General features: G+C 48.8%; 1 long non-coding RNA gene across 1 annotated transcript in view; it reads right to left on the reverse strand.

Moving 5' to 3' along the window:
- LOC138300574 (uncharacterized) overlaps positions 1-14,849 on the reverse strand; it is a 90,169-nt gene that overhangs the window by 21,775 nt on the left and 53,545 nt on the right. The window contains exon 2 of the long non-coding RNA XR_011204959.1: positions 4,440-4,480. This is a non-coding gene — a long non-coding RNA (uncharacterized lncRNA). The remainder of the gene's footprint in view (positions 1-4,439; positions 4,481-14,849) is intronic.

Genomic DNA, 14,849 nt, shown 5'->3' on the forward strand with positions numbered 1-14,849 from the left:
AATCATACCCTAATACTGTTGCCAGTATTGGTTGTATGATTCCATGCACTCTGGTGGCTCCTCAGAGGACCCCCAGCTTTTTTCCTACTACTTTGCAGGGTTTTCCCGGGCAGCCCACGCTTCCGCCATCCTACAGACAGGTTTCTGCCCTTCTGCTGCTTGAACAGCTCAAGCCCAGGAAGGCAGAACAGAGCATTTCCTTAAAGAGAGGGAGGCAACACCCTGTTCCTTTGGAAATAGGTGTTATATACTTGGGAGGGGTAGCCTCCCCACACCACTGGTATGCTTTGGAGGGTACATTTGGTGCCCTCCTCACAAACTGCATTGCACGCACCAGTCCAGGGACCCCCGTTCCCTAGTCTGGCATGACATTGGACAATGGAAAGGGCAGTTACCACTCCCCTGTCCATCACCACCCCAGGGGTGGTGTCCAGGGCTCCTCCAGGTGGCCACTTGAAACCAAGGTGGGCAGAGGCCTCTGGGAACACCTGAGCGGCCAAGTTAGGCAGGTGATGTCACAGCCCCCTCCTGATATGTGGTCACCCTGCTAGCTGACTAATCCCCCTTTTAGGGCTATATAGGGACTCCCTCTTGGGTGGGTCATCAGATTCGACATGCAAGATTCCAGCAGGACTCCTCTGCAACATTTACTTCGACATCTGGCCAATGGAAACGCAGCTGGACTTCACATTCTGCAGCTCCAACAACAACTTTGCTCTGCAACATTGTTTCTACGGCTCATTACAGCAACTGCAACATTTCCCCGGCTGTGCATCCTCAGGGGCTTTTGGTGCAGGGGTATCTTTTGGCGTCGGAAACAGATTACCGGGCAGGATACGGTCAGGGAAGCCCTCGTATTTAGGCTGCAGGTGTTGCTGTGGAGTCCGGCATGGGTCAGCCCATAATGGACTCTGGGTCAGAAGTGCTGGGGAAACTTAAATGGACTGGTGAGCCACTTGGACTTGGGCCGTGGGGTGCCAAGGTGGTTCCAGGTGGCATTTTCGCAGTTCCTCAGGCAGACTTCTTTTTTCCTTTGAGAGGTTTCTTTTGGACAGGTCCGCTGGAGTTCTTGTTCTTTATTGAAGGCAGGCAGTCCTCCCAAGGCTTTGGAGGTCGCTGGAATGCAGGACAGTCGTCTTCTGGGTGCAGCTTTCTTTGAAGGCTGCAGACAAGGCAGTAGGGCTGAGGCCAAGTCAGCTGGTGTCTTCCGTCATCTCTGCTGGGAGACTTCAGTTTTTCCTGGCTCTTCTTAGGTCGACAGGAATCGGAGTTCTAGGGTTCAGGAGTGCCACCGAAATACTGAACTCATGGGCACTTCAGGGAGTGCCAGGTGATAGCTAATGGGCTACCCACCTTTAGGCTAACTACACTCTTCTTATGAACACTTCCTTTGAGAGGTGGGCATAGCCCTAACCCTATTGGCCTAATTCCTTCCACACAAGATGAAAGATTTTTAAAAATAGTGTCCACTTCAGTTCGTCCACCTAAGGGGTGGGACTGGCATGAAGTAGGCACTCCTCTTAATTTAACAATTCTTCCTACCGCTTCTGCTGCCAAGTTGGGGTCAGGGCCGGGGGGTAGGTCATTCCACCATCTGTAGAGACCTGGGTCGCATTACAAAGGCGGCAAGGCCTTTGAACCTCGCTGCCCTGGAATATCCATCCTGCCTGACAGAGGAGGTAACAACTCTGCACGATGCAGGCTTTTGGCTCTTGGCCTTGAGAGCACTGGCTCTCACCAATGGGGTCCAGAAACGTGTCTGTGGGTGCTGAACTAGCCAGGACCAGTCCGTCAACACACTAATAGCTGGTATGTTTTCAGGGGGCGCCTCTAAGGTGCCCACTGTGAGCTTTTTTTAATTTTTTATTATTTTAACAAATACATCACTGGGGTCAGTGAGGATTATTATGCTGAGATGTTTGATACCAAACATCCCAGGATTCAAAGAAGCCATTATGTAGTTGGGGAACTCGTAATGATCAGTGTTCAGCACATGTATTTAAAATGGTTTCCCTGTACACTGAGAATAAACAAAGACATAGCAAGGGCAAATCTGCACATGTAATAAAATGCACCGTTCCTTAGAACTGTGAGGCCCGCTAGATGAGTGACTTACATATATTTTATGCAGTTGTAGATGACAGCACACATGCTGTGTGCCATGACGTGTTTTTAATTTGGGAAGCGCCTTGTCACGTAGCCGGCAATGGCAGTCTGCATAAGATTGGTGCTGGGTCCCTCAGAGTGGCACAAGTTGTGCTGCAGCTCTGAGAGGCCGTCTCTAGAACCCATGCCCAAGGTACCAGGGGCACCATTTAGTAGAGGCTTGTAGGGGGTGAAGGGTCTGGTTACTTGGGGATCAAGTGCCCAGGTATGTTTGTTTTAGGGAAGAAACACTGGCACGAGAGACCTGGTTAGCAGGAGCACAGTGCACTTCAGTCGAAGTTGCATTCAAAACCAGGCAAAAAGTGGGGGGTACTGCAACCAGAACCCAGCTCCCTCCACTCTGTTTATAAGTAGAGTACAAAATGAAAAACCTTTAAGTCTAACACGAGAGGAGTATGTATTTTTAAGTATGCCAGAGCACTGGGTCAATTAGACAACAGTTGCATCAAGTGGAAATGTAACTGTTACAACTGGAAGGCAATTTGTAGTTCTCTGGTGATCTTGGGTTCTGTGGGAAATCCAAACTGGTGTTGTTTCGGTCAAGGACCTTGCTAAGGGGCAAGTTAAATATTTAGTGCTCAAAACCAAGCCTCGGAAATTCAGAGCTTGTCTGATGAATTTTTCGACTATGATGTTCAATCCTAGAGATTTTTGTCAACTATTACTCAGATATATATCTGTCCAAACTATACTATTAAGAAGTGCACTAGTACGTACCCAGATCGATCAATTTCATGAGGAGATGACTTTAGTGGGGAAAGTTTTGCTGTTAGAGTAGCTCTGTCTGAGCCATTATCCTGGAAGAAATCAGAACCTCTCCTAGGGATTTTACAAGTAAGAATCCCTGTATAAATGGTCTAACAGACAAAGTTTACAAAGAGCGTATAACTCTTACTGTGCCTCAGTTTCTAGGTTGTATGGTGATGTGGCTGAAAACTGCATTCTTCCTGCCATAGAAGTCACTATCACAGTGTTTACTTAAGCCAAATGTATTGATAATACCTGCTTCTCTTATAACCTGCTGTCTATGACTGTCATGGACAATATGATTTGAGTGAAAAACCTAGCCAATACATTGATGTATCTGCCCCCCCCCAATTACTGCTGCTGGAGTGATCTGAGTTCATACTTGGTAGGTCTACCACACATAATCCAAGCACCCTTTCAAGTCTACTGGAAAAGATCAATTCAAATTTTCTAGCTTCCGCAGTATTTATGGGTGCAATGAAAACTTGATTTTCTTGAATGCTATTTTTATTTGCTGTTCTCCGCAGAATGGGAGAGGGTGTCTATTTTCTAGGTTTTACAGCACTGATGCTGTCAAAATGCACAGGACTGGTATTACTCCTAGGCCTACTGACTAGACCGGCCATGGATGCCCTCTGTCCCCATCTCTTATTTACCACAGTGATGGACCACTGGCATTCTGCCACTGCACTGTGAACACTCTGGGTGCATAGGTCTAGACTTTGGCCATCAGAACTTTCTGGTGTTTATGTATGCAGATGAGATTTTGATCTTGAGGGAACCTAGCACAAACCTGCTGCTGCTATTTTGGGATGGTCAGAGGTTTGTCCCCATGTTAGAGGTGTCTATGAACTGGAATGAGCCTGAGCTCCTTCCATTGATGATATCCACCCATACTTGTGAACTGAACTTCCAGTTGAGAGGGGAAGGGTGACTTAGTGAAGTATTGAAGAGTAAGGATCAATAGGAGTCCTGGGAATATCAGAGCTAACTTTGGAGTGGTAGTTACTAAGCTGGAGGATCAAACCAGCAGGTGCATCGCTGTATCATTATATGTGTCAAAAAAAGTTTATCATTTTTTCAACATTCTAGGCTTGTTGACAGTGCTATTTTTTGGATAAGCTACACACTATGTTGAATGGGTTGATCCTGACAAACAAAAACATAAAAGTTCTGCATTATGAGAAGGGTGTGAGGAACCCAAAATTACCTTCATTCTGAGATTTGCCATCAGGAAGGATGTGGATGGAATATGTTTTGTGATGTGTACTGAAGCAGCAGGACTGATGAGGTCCCCGCACCTAAAATTATAGTAATTGTTTTCAGTCTATCCAGTTAATGTCGACACCTATGGCATCATCAACAATCTAGTTGGCTGCCCTGCGCATTAAATTAGCCCAATGAGGGGGATTGTAGGGGTCAGAAGTTGACCCTGAGGCGCTGCTTGTAAAATCACTAAAGCAGAATATGAGTATTAAGGGACTAAAACATAACCAAGCTATGTACTCACAAAGAAATAGACTTACCTGCATGCTTACTGGGAGGGGCAATGAAAGACACCATTCATCTACAGAGTCAGAAAAAAAACAGGAAAACACTCTCAGTCAGACTGCTTAAAGGTTGGGCGACAGAACTAAACAAAAAGAAAAATATGTTTCTTGCAAATTTCATTTTTAGAATGATATACTTTATTAACCGCAAAAGAGGTGTGATTTCACAGTAATGACTGTTTCCAGGAAAACGGACAAGGTGGTATTTACTTCAGGTACGTTATCATGCAGGAAAACATGCAATATATAAAACATGTTTGAGAAATGCAGGTCAAGGACTGTTAATCCCTTCGCTGGCGGACCTTTTCCCCCTCCTCTGCCAAGGCTTTTTTTTTTGGCTATTTGGGGTAGTTCACGTTTAGGCCCTCATAACTCTTTGTCTACATAAGCTACCCACGTCAAAGTTCTGTCCTTTTTTCCCCCCCAACAGCCTAGGGATTTTAAAGGTACCCAGAGTTTGTGGATTCCCCTGGAGGAGACCAAGAAAATTGTCAAAATACAGCTACAATTTCATTTTTTTCAGAAAAATGGGAAAAAAGTGCTACAAAAGAAAGCAAGTCTTCTTTTCCATGAAAAATTGCATCAACAAAGGGTTTCCGGTGTTAAAATCACCATCTTCCCATCTTTCAGAAGCAGGCAGACTCAAATCAGAAAACCACTTTTTTCAACATAATTTCGACATTTTACTGGGACATATCCCATTTTAACAATTTTTTGTGCTTTCAGTCTCCTTCCAGTTAGTGACAGGAATGGGTGTGAAACCAATGGTAGACCCCTGACAGCAAAACATTTCCGAAAAGTAGACAAAATTCTGAATTCAGTAAGGGGTCATTTGTGTAGATTATTCAAGGTTTTCCTACAGAAAATAACAGCTGCAATAAACAATATTGAAATTGAGTTGAAAAAAAAAAAAACAGCCATTTCTGGCCACGTCTTCTTCTGTAACTTTTTCCAGCTATGGCAGATTTTTGAAAGCAATATACTGTTACGTCTGCTGGACTCTTCTGGGTCCAGGGATATATATATGGCTTGTAGGTTCATAAAAAACCCTAGGTACTCAGAGCCAATAAATCAGTTGCACCTTGCAATGGGTTTTCATTGTATACCGGGTACACAGCAATTCATTTGGTGAAGTATAAAGCCTGAAAAATAGGTATAAAGGAAACCTTTGTATTTCCAAAATGGGCACAAGATAAGGTGTTGAGAAGCAGTGTTTATGGCACATCTCTGAATTCCGGGGTCCCCATACTAGCATGTGAATTACAGGGCATATCTCAAATAGTCTTCTTTTTTTACTGTCTTACATTTGGAAGTAAAGAATGTAGAGAAAGACAAGGGGCAATAACATTTGTTCTTCTATTCTGTGTTCCCCCAAGTCACCCAATAAAAATGGTACCTCACTTGTGTGGGTAGGCCTAGTGCCGCGACAGGAAACGCAACATGGACACATCTCTTTTTTACATTGAAATCTGACATGTTTTTGGAAAGTGCCTAGAGCTGTGGATTTTGACCTCTAGCTCAGCCGGCACCTGGGGAAACCTAGCAAACCTGTGCATGTTTGAAAACTAGACACCTAGGGAAGTTCAGAATGGGGTGACTTGTGGAGCTCTCACCAGATTCTGTTATCCAGAATCCTGTGCAAACCTCAAAATTTGGCCAAAAAAAACAAAAACCTTTTCCTCACATTTCGGTGATAGAAAGTTCTGGAATCTGAGAGGAGCCACAAATTTCCTTCTACCCAGCATTCCCCTAAGTCTCTTGATAAGAATGGTACCTCACTTGTGTGGGAAGGCCTAGTGCTCACGACAGGAAATGCCCCAAAACACAAAATGCACACATCAAAATTATCAATTACAAAACTACCTGCAAGGAGGGCACCTGCGTTTTTGGTCCTGGCCTCAGCAGCCATCTAGGGAAACCTACCAAATCCAGACATTTCTGAAAACTAGACACCTAAGGGAGTCAAGGGAGGTGTGACTTGCGTGGATACGCCAGTGTTTTCTTACCCAGAATCCTCAGCAAACCTCAAATTTAGCAACAACAAAAAAAAATCACATTTTCCTCACATTTCTGTGTGGGATCACCACACCGGCACATATTTCCTATCACCCAACATTCCCCTCAGTCTCCCAATAAAATGATACCTCACTTGTGTAGGTGGGCCAAGAGCCTGTGACAGAGAAGGGCTAAAAACATGCCGAAATTGAGAGGTAACCAAAGCTGTTCCAAAAGGGCAGTTTGGAAAAATAAAAAGTGACAAGGCTGACAAGTGGGGCAGAATTTTTACTGGTATAGATGCGACTATGCTGGGTGGTAGGAATTTTGTGGATTCCTGCAGATTCCAGAAGGTTCCATCACAAAAATGTAGGGAAAATGCATGATTTCAAGCAAACTTGGAGGTTTGCTAGGCATTGTGGGTAAGAAAATGGTGCGGGGTGCATGTGAAGCACACCACTCTGGACTCACCCAGATGTTTAGTTTTCAGATGTAGGTAGAGTTTTCTAGCGTGCAGCGTCCCAAAGTCCAAAAAGTGCAGCTGCTCACCATTCCATGTGGGATGATATTGGGAGTTACCCATGCTCCATTGGACCCAATGTAAAATCAAACCCCAAAATAATCAAATGTCCTCTTGCTTGCCCCGTTGGGATAAGATCATTTAGTTTGAGGGGGGCTAAAAGGCTGTTACCCCCTTAATTGGGGTGGGGGGCATAACCATGCCCATACTGGTTAGCAGCACCCACCCCCCCTTTTCTTTTTTAATTCCCTGCCATCTAGTAGGCTTGGCCCACCCCCCTCCCACTGGGAGTGGAACAGGGGTAATTGCCCCATCTGGCCACTAGTGGGTAGAACAACTTTGTCTCCATTTATTTGGGTGGGGGTATGGCCATACACCCACCCTCTTTTTTAAAATAAAAATATTCTTCCCTGATGTCTAGTGGGCTTTCTGCCACCCCCCTGGGGGCAGAAGGGCCTAATGAAAATAGGTTGATCTGCCCCAAAGCAGGGCAGCAATGGCCAACAGTAATGTGCCCCCATGGGAAGCAAACCTTTCCCAAGGGGCCGCCCGCCCCCAAACAAAACACACACACAAAAATCCCTGGTGCCTAAGTTGTTTCTGCCCCCCAGATTGGCTTAATAAAAGTAGGCCGATCTGCCCCCAAGGGGGGCAGAAATTACCTAATATAATATGCCCCCCAGGGGAGCGACCCTTGCCTAAGGAGTCGCTCCCCTTATGTAAAATTATTTTTAAAATAATCCTTGGTGTCTAGTGTTTCCTGCCCTCCTTGGGAATGGCAAAAATAAATTTGGACCCCAGGGGAGGGACACTTGCCGAAGGGGCCGCTCCCCTCCTGTTAAAAAAACTATGTATATCCCTCAGTTCTAGTGGCTTCTGCCGCCTTGGAGGCAGATCGGCCTAATTAAAATAGGCACATCTGCCCCCAAGGGGGGGAAGAAATAGCCTAAAAGATAACTGCCCCCCTGGGAAGCGGCGCTTGCCCCAGGGGTCGCTCCCCTTATTTATAAAAAAAATAAAAAATCCCTGGTGTCTAGTGGCAGTCCTGCAGCACGATCGCTCTGCGATTGTGCTGCAGGAATGCTCAGAGAGACATGAAAAAGAAAGGAAAAGCCTTTCCTTTCCATGCCTCTCTGACCTCCCCTGCCCCCATGCCGTGGCAAAACTAATCCGTTTTGCCTCGGTCATGGTGGACGCCATGCTTCCAGTGTAATCTCTGATGAGGTCAGCATGATGATGTCTTGAGAAGTCACTGGGGGAGGTCGGGGGTTGCCAAGGTGGCAAGGGAAGTTTCCACTGCTATCCCTGCCCAGGGGAGGAGGGTGGGAGGGCCCTTGTGGGGAGCACTAGTGCTCCCCCCCGGGGGCATGGTGCAGGACGTAATTGTTACGACCTCGGGACAGCAGCGCTGCAGCAGAGGACATAACCATTACGTCCATGGCACCAAAGGGGTGAAATAAGCTCCAAAGTGTTGTTGTAAAGTGGTGTTTACAAACAGTACAATCCACTTTTAACCCCTTCTGTGCCCAGGACGTAATGGTTACGTCCTGAGGCACAGTGCTGCTGTGCCCAGGACGTAACCATTACGTCCTGTGCACAGAGCCCAGAGGGAGCGCTCTCGCTCCCTCTGTGGGGTTCCCCCCCACCCCCCCAAGTCAGGGATGGAAGGGGAAGCCCTTCCCCTCCCACCCCCGACCCCCCCCAACCCCCCCTGTGACGTCAGCGAGCGAGTGCGAGCTGATTAGTCACAGGGTCTCCCCCCATCGCGCTGGAAGCAGAGCTTCCAGCGCGATTGAAAAAGAAATGCTTTTGCATTTCTTTTTCAATCCCATGGGGGAGGCCCCGAGAGGCTTCAAAGGGAAGGAAATGTATTTCCTTCCCTTTGAAGTCTCTCACAGGTTTCAAAAGCCGGATTGCTTGCAATCCGGCTTTTGAAACCCCACTAGACACCAGGGATTTTTTTTTTTTTTCTTGAAATTGGCAAAAGGGAGCGACCCCTTGGGCAAGGGTCGCTCCCAGGGGGGCATTTTTTTAGGAAGGCCTTTTCTGCCCCCCCTGGGGGCAGATTGGCCTATTATTAGGCCGATCTGCCCCCAGGGGGGGGCAGAAACCTCTAGGCACCAGGGACCATTTTTTTTTTTTTTTTTTTTTTTGTGATGAATTCTTTTTTTTTAGGTGGGGAGCGATCCCTTAGGCAAGGGTCGCTCCCCTACGGGGCAATATATATTTAGGCCATTTCTGCCCCCCTTGGGGGCAGATTGGCCTATTTTGATAAGGCCAATCTGCCCCCAAGGGGGGCAGAAACCATTAGACACCAGGGAGTTTGTTTTTGCGCGCGAATGTCACGCAACAAAGCGACCCCTTTGGCAAGGGTCGCTCCCAGGGGGGGCAATTTTTTGGGAAGGCCTTTTCTGCCCCCCCTGGGGGCAGATCGGCCTATTATTAGGCCGATCTGCCCCCAGGGGGGGAAGAAACCTCTAGGCGCCAGGGCAAATTTTTTTTTTTTTTTTGTTCTTTTTTTTTTTTTTTTTTAGAGATGGGGAGCGACCCATCAGGCAAGGGTCGCTCCCCTGGGGGGCAAATTGTATTTAGACCATTTCTGCCCCCCTGGGGGCAGATTGGCCGATTTTAGGTCAATCTGCCCCCAAGGGGGCAGAAACCACTAGGCACCGGGGATTTGTTTTTTTGGCGCCAATGTCACGCAGGGGGAGCGACCCCGTAGGCAAGGGTCGCTCCGGGGGGGGGGGGGCAAATTTATTTTAGGCCATTTCTGCCCCCCCGGGGGACAGATCGGCCTATTATTAGGCCGAACTGCCCCCGGGGGGGGGGGGGGCAGAACACTCTAGGCGCCAGGGCAAATTTTTTTTTGTGTTTTTTTTTTTTGTTGTTTCTTTTTTTAGAGATGGGGAGCGACCCATCAGGCAAGGGTCGCTCCCCTGGGGGGGCAAATTGTATTTAGACCATTTCTGCCCCCCTGGGTGCAGATTGGCCAATTTTAGGTCAATCGCCCCCAAGGGGGCAGAAACCACAAGGCACCGGGGATTTGTTTTTTGGCGCCAATGTCACGCAGGGGGAGCGACCCCGTAGGCAAGGGTCGCTCCCGGGGGGGGTGGGGTGTGGGGGTTGGGGGGGCAAATTTATTTTAGGCCATTTCTGCCCCCCCGGGGGACAGATCGGCCTATTTTTAGGCCGAACTGCCCCCGGGGGGGGCAGAACACTCTAGGCGCCAGGGCAATTTTTTTTTTGTGTTTTTTTTTTTTTTTTGTTTCTTTTTTTAGAGATGGGGAGCGACCCATCAGGCAAGGGTCGCTCCCCTGGGGGGGCAAATTGTATTTAGACCATTTCTGCCCCCCTGGGGGCAGATTGGCCAATTTTAGGTCAATCTGCCCCCTAGGGGGCAGAAACCACTAGGCACCGGGGATTTGTTTTTTGGCGCCAATGTCACGCAGGGGGAGCGACCCCGTAGGCAAGGGTCGCTCCCGGGGGGGGGGTGGAGGTTGGGGGGGCAAATTTATTTTAGGCCATTTCTGCCCCCCCCGGGGGACAGATCGGCCTATTATTAGGCCGAACTGCCCCCGGGGGGGGGGGCAGAACACTCTAGGCGCCAGGGCAATTTTTTTTTTTTGTGTTTTTTTTTTTTGTTGTTTCTTTTTTTAGAGATGGGGAGCGACCCATCAGGCAAGGGTCGCTCCCCTGGGGGGGGCAAATTGTATTTAGACCATTTCTGCCCCCCTGGGGGCAGATTCGCCAATTTTAGGTCAATCTGCCCCCAAGGGGGCAGAAACCACTAGGCACCGGGGATTGTTTTTTGGCGCCAATGTCACGCAGGGGGAGCGACCCCGTAGGCAAGGGTCGCTCCCGGGGGGGGGGGGGGGTTGGGGGGGCAAATTTATTTTAGGCCATTTCTGCCCCCCGGGGGGGGCAGAACACTCTAGGCACCAGGGCAATTTTTTTTTTGTGTTTTTTTTTTTGTTGTTTCTTTTTTTTAGAGATGGGGAGCGACCCATCAGGCAAGGGTCGCTCCCCTGTGGGGGCAATTGTATTTAGACCATTTCTGCCCCCCTGGGGGCAGATTGGCCAATTTTAGGTCAATCTGCCCCCAAGGGGGCAGAAACCACTAGGCACCGGGGATTGGTTTTTTGGCGCCAATGTCACGCAGGGGGAGCGACCGAGTAGGCAAGGGTCGCTCCCGGGGGGGGGGGGGGATGGGGGTTGGGGGGGCAAATTTATTTTAGGCCATTTCTGCCCCCCCGGGGGACAGATCGGCCTATTATTAGGCCGAACTGCCCCTGGGGGGGGGGCAGAACACTCTAGGCACCAGGGCAATTTGTTTTTTGTGGTTTTTTTTTTTTTGTTGTTTCTTTTTTTTAGAGATGGGGAGCGGACCCATCAGGCAAGGGTCGCTCCCCTGGGGGGGCAAATTGTATTTAGACCATTTCTGCCCCCTGGGGGCAGATTGGCTAATTTTAGGTCAATCTGCCCCAAGGGGGCAGAAACCACTAGGCACCGGGGATTTGTTTTTTGGCGCCAATGTCACGCAGGGGGAGCGACCCCGTAGGCAAGGGTCGCTCCCGGGGGGGGGGGGGGGGGGTTGGGGGGGCAAATTTATTTTAGGCCATTTCTGCCCCCCCGGGGGACAGATCGGCCTATTATTAGGCCGAACTGCCCCCCGGGGGGGGGGGGCAGAACACTCTAGGCACCAGGGCAATTTTTTTTTTGTGTGTTTTTTTTTTTGTTGTTTCTTTTTTTAGAGATGGGGAGCGACCCATCAGGCAAGGGTCGCTCCCCTGGGGGGGCAAATTGGTATTTAGACCATTTCTGCCCCCCTGGGGGCAGATTGGCCAATTTTAGGTCAATCTGCCCCCAAGGGGGCAGAAACCACTAGGCTACCGGGGATTTGTTTTTTGGCGCCAATGTCACGCAGGGGGGAGCGACCCCGTAGGCAAGGGTCGCTCCCGGGGGGGGGGGGATGGGGGTTGGGGGGGCAAATTTATTTTAGGCCATTTCTGCCCCCCCGGGGGACAGATCGGCCTATTATTAGGCCGAACTGCCCCTGGGGGGGGGGGGCAGAACACTCTAGGCACCAGGGCAATTTTTTTTTTGTGTTTTTTTTTTTTTGTTGTTTCTTTTTTTTTTTTGGCTGAGTTTAGGTCAACCTGCCCCCAAGGGGGCAGAAACCACTAGGCACCGGGGATTTGTTTTTTGGTGCCAATGTCACGCAGGGGGAGCGACCCCGTAGGCAAGGGTCGCTCCCGGCGGGGGAGGGTGGGGGTTGGGGGGGCAAATTTATTTTAGGGCATTTCTGCCCCCCCCCCCCCTTGGGGCCGGCTGAGCTACAGGCCAAACACCACAGGTAGGCACCTTGCCAAAAAACACCTCTGTTTTCTGTGAAAAAAATATGTTGTGTCCACGTTGTGTTTTGGGCCATTTCCTTTTGTGGGCGCTAGGCCTACCCACAGAAGTGATGTACCATTTTTATCGAGAGACTTAGGGGAACGCTGGGTGGAAGGAAATTTGTGGCTCCTCTCAGATTCCAGAACTTTCTGTCACCGAAATGAGAGGAAAAAGTGTTTTTTTGGGCCAAATTTTGATGTTTGCAAAGGATTCTGGGTAACATAACCTGGTCAGAGCCCCGCAAGTCACCCCATCTTGGATTCCCCTGGGTTTCTAGTTTTCAAAAATGCACTGGTTTGCTAGGTTTCCTCAGGTGTCGGCTGAGCTACAGGCCAAAATCCACAGGTAGGCACTGCTTTTTATAAAAAAATGTGATGTGTCCACCGTTGTGTTTTGGGCCCTTTCCTTTCGTGGGCGCTAGTCCTACCCACACAAGTGAGGTATCATTTTTATCGGGAGACTTGGGGGAACGCTGGGTGGAAGGAAATTTGTAGCTCCTCTCAGATTCCAGAACTTTCTGCCACAGAAATGTGAGGGACATGTGTTTTTTTAGCCAAATTTTGAGGTTTGCAAAGGATTCTGGGTAACCAGAACCTGGTCCGAGCCCGCAAGTCACCCCTCCTTGGATTCCCCTAGGTCTCTAGTTTTCAGAAATGCACAGGTTTGGTAGGTTTCCCTAGGTGCCAGCTGAGCTAGAGGCCAAAATCTACAGGTAGGCACTTTGCAAAAAAACACCTCTGTTTTTTCCCAAAATTTAGGATGTGTCCACGTTGCGCTTTGGGGGTGTTTCCTGTCGCCGGCGCTAGGCCTACCCACGCAAGTGAGGTATCATTTTTATCGGGAGACTTGGGGGAACGCTGGGTGGAAGGAAATTTGTAGCTCCTCTCAGATTCCAGAACTTTCTGCCACAGAAATGTGAGGGACATGTGTTTTTTTTAGCCAAATTTTGAGGTTTGCAAAGGATTCTGGGTAACAGAACCTGGTCCGAGCCCCGCAAGTCACCCCTCCTTGGATTCCCCTAGGTCTCTAGTTTTCAGAAATGCACAGGTTTGGTAGGTTTCCCTAGGTGCCAGCTGAGCTAGAGGCCAAAATCTACAGGTAGGCACTTTGCAAAAAACACCTCTGTTTTTTCCCAAAATTTAGGATGTGTCCACGTTGCGCTTTGGGGTGTTTCCTGTCGCCGGCGCTAGGCCCTACCCACGCAAGTGAGGTATCATTTTTTATCGGGAGACTTGGGGGAACGCTGGGTGGAAGGAAATTTGTAGCTCCTCTCAGATTCCAGAACTTTCTGCCACAGAAATGTGAGGGACATGTGTTTTTTTTAGCCAAATTTTGAGGTTTGCAAAAGGATTCTGGGTAACAGAACCTGGTCCGAGCCACACAAGTCACCCCTCCTTGGATTCCCCTAGGTCTCTAGTTTTCAGAAATGTACAGGTTTGGTAGGTTTCCCTAGGTGGCGGCTGAGCTAGAGGCCAAAATCTCCAGGTAGTCACTTTGCTAAAAACAGCTCTGTTTTCTGTGATGTGTCCACGTTGTGTTTTGGGGCATATCCTGTCGCGGGCGCTAGGCCTACCCACACAAGTGAGGTATCATTTTTATCGGGAGACGTGGGGGAATGCTGGGTGGAAGGAAATTTGTGGCTCCTCTCAGATTCCAGAACTTTCTGCCACAGAAATGTGAGGAACATGTGTTTTTTTTAGCCAAATTTTGAGGTTTGCAAAGGATTCTGGGTAACAGAACCTGGTCCGAGCCACACAAGTCACCCCTCCTTGGATTCCCCTAGGTCTCTAGTTTTCAGAAATGCACAGGTTTGGTAGGTTTCCCTAGGTGGCGGCTGAGCTAGAGGCCAAAATCTACAGGTAGTCACTTTGCTAAAAACAGCTCTGTTTTCTGTGATATGTCCACGTTGTGTTTTGGGGCATATCCTGTCGTGGGCGCTAGGCCTACCCACACAAGTGAGGTATCATTTTTATCGGGAGACATGGGGGAACGCTGGGTGGAAGGAAATTTGTGGCTCCTCTCAGATTCCAGAACTTTCTGCCACAGAAATGTGAGGAACATGTGTTTTTTTTAGCCCAAATTTTGAGGTTTGCAAAGGATTCTGGGTAACAGAACCCTGGTCCGAGCCCCGCAAGTCACCCCTCCTTGGATTCCCCCTAGGTCTCTAGTTTTCAGAAATGCACAGGTTTGGTAGGTTTCCCTAGGTGGCGGCTGAGCTAGAGGCCAAAATCTACAGGTAGTCACTTTGCTAAAAACAGCTCTGTTTTCTGTGATATGTCCACGTTGTGTTTTGGGGCATATCCTGTCGCGGGCGCTAGGCCTACCCACACAAGTGAGGTATCATTTTTATCGGGAGACGTGGGGGAACGCTGGGTGGAAGGAAATTTGTGGCTCCTCTCAGATTCCAGAACTTTCTGCCACAGAAATGTGAGGAACATGTGTTTTTTTAGCCAAATTTTGAGGTTTGGCAAAGGATT

Source organism: Pleurodeles waltl, chromosome 6 (genome assembly GCF_031143425.1).
Source record: "Pleurodeles waltl isolate 20211129_DDA chromosome 6, aPleWal1.hap1.20221129, whole genome shotgun sequence".
NCBI classification, from domain to species: domain Eukaryota; kingdom Metazoa; phylum Chordata; class Amphibia; order Caudata; family Salamandridae; genus Pleurodeles; species Pleurodeles waltl.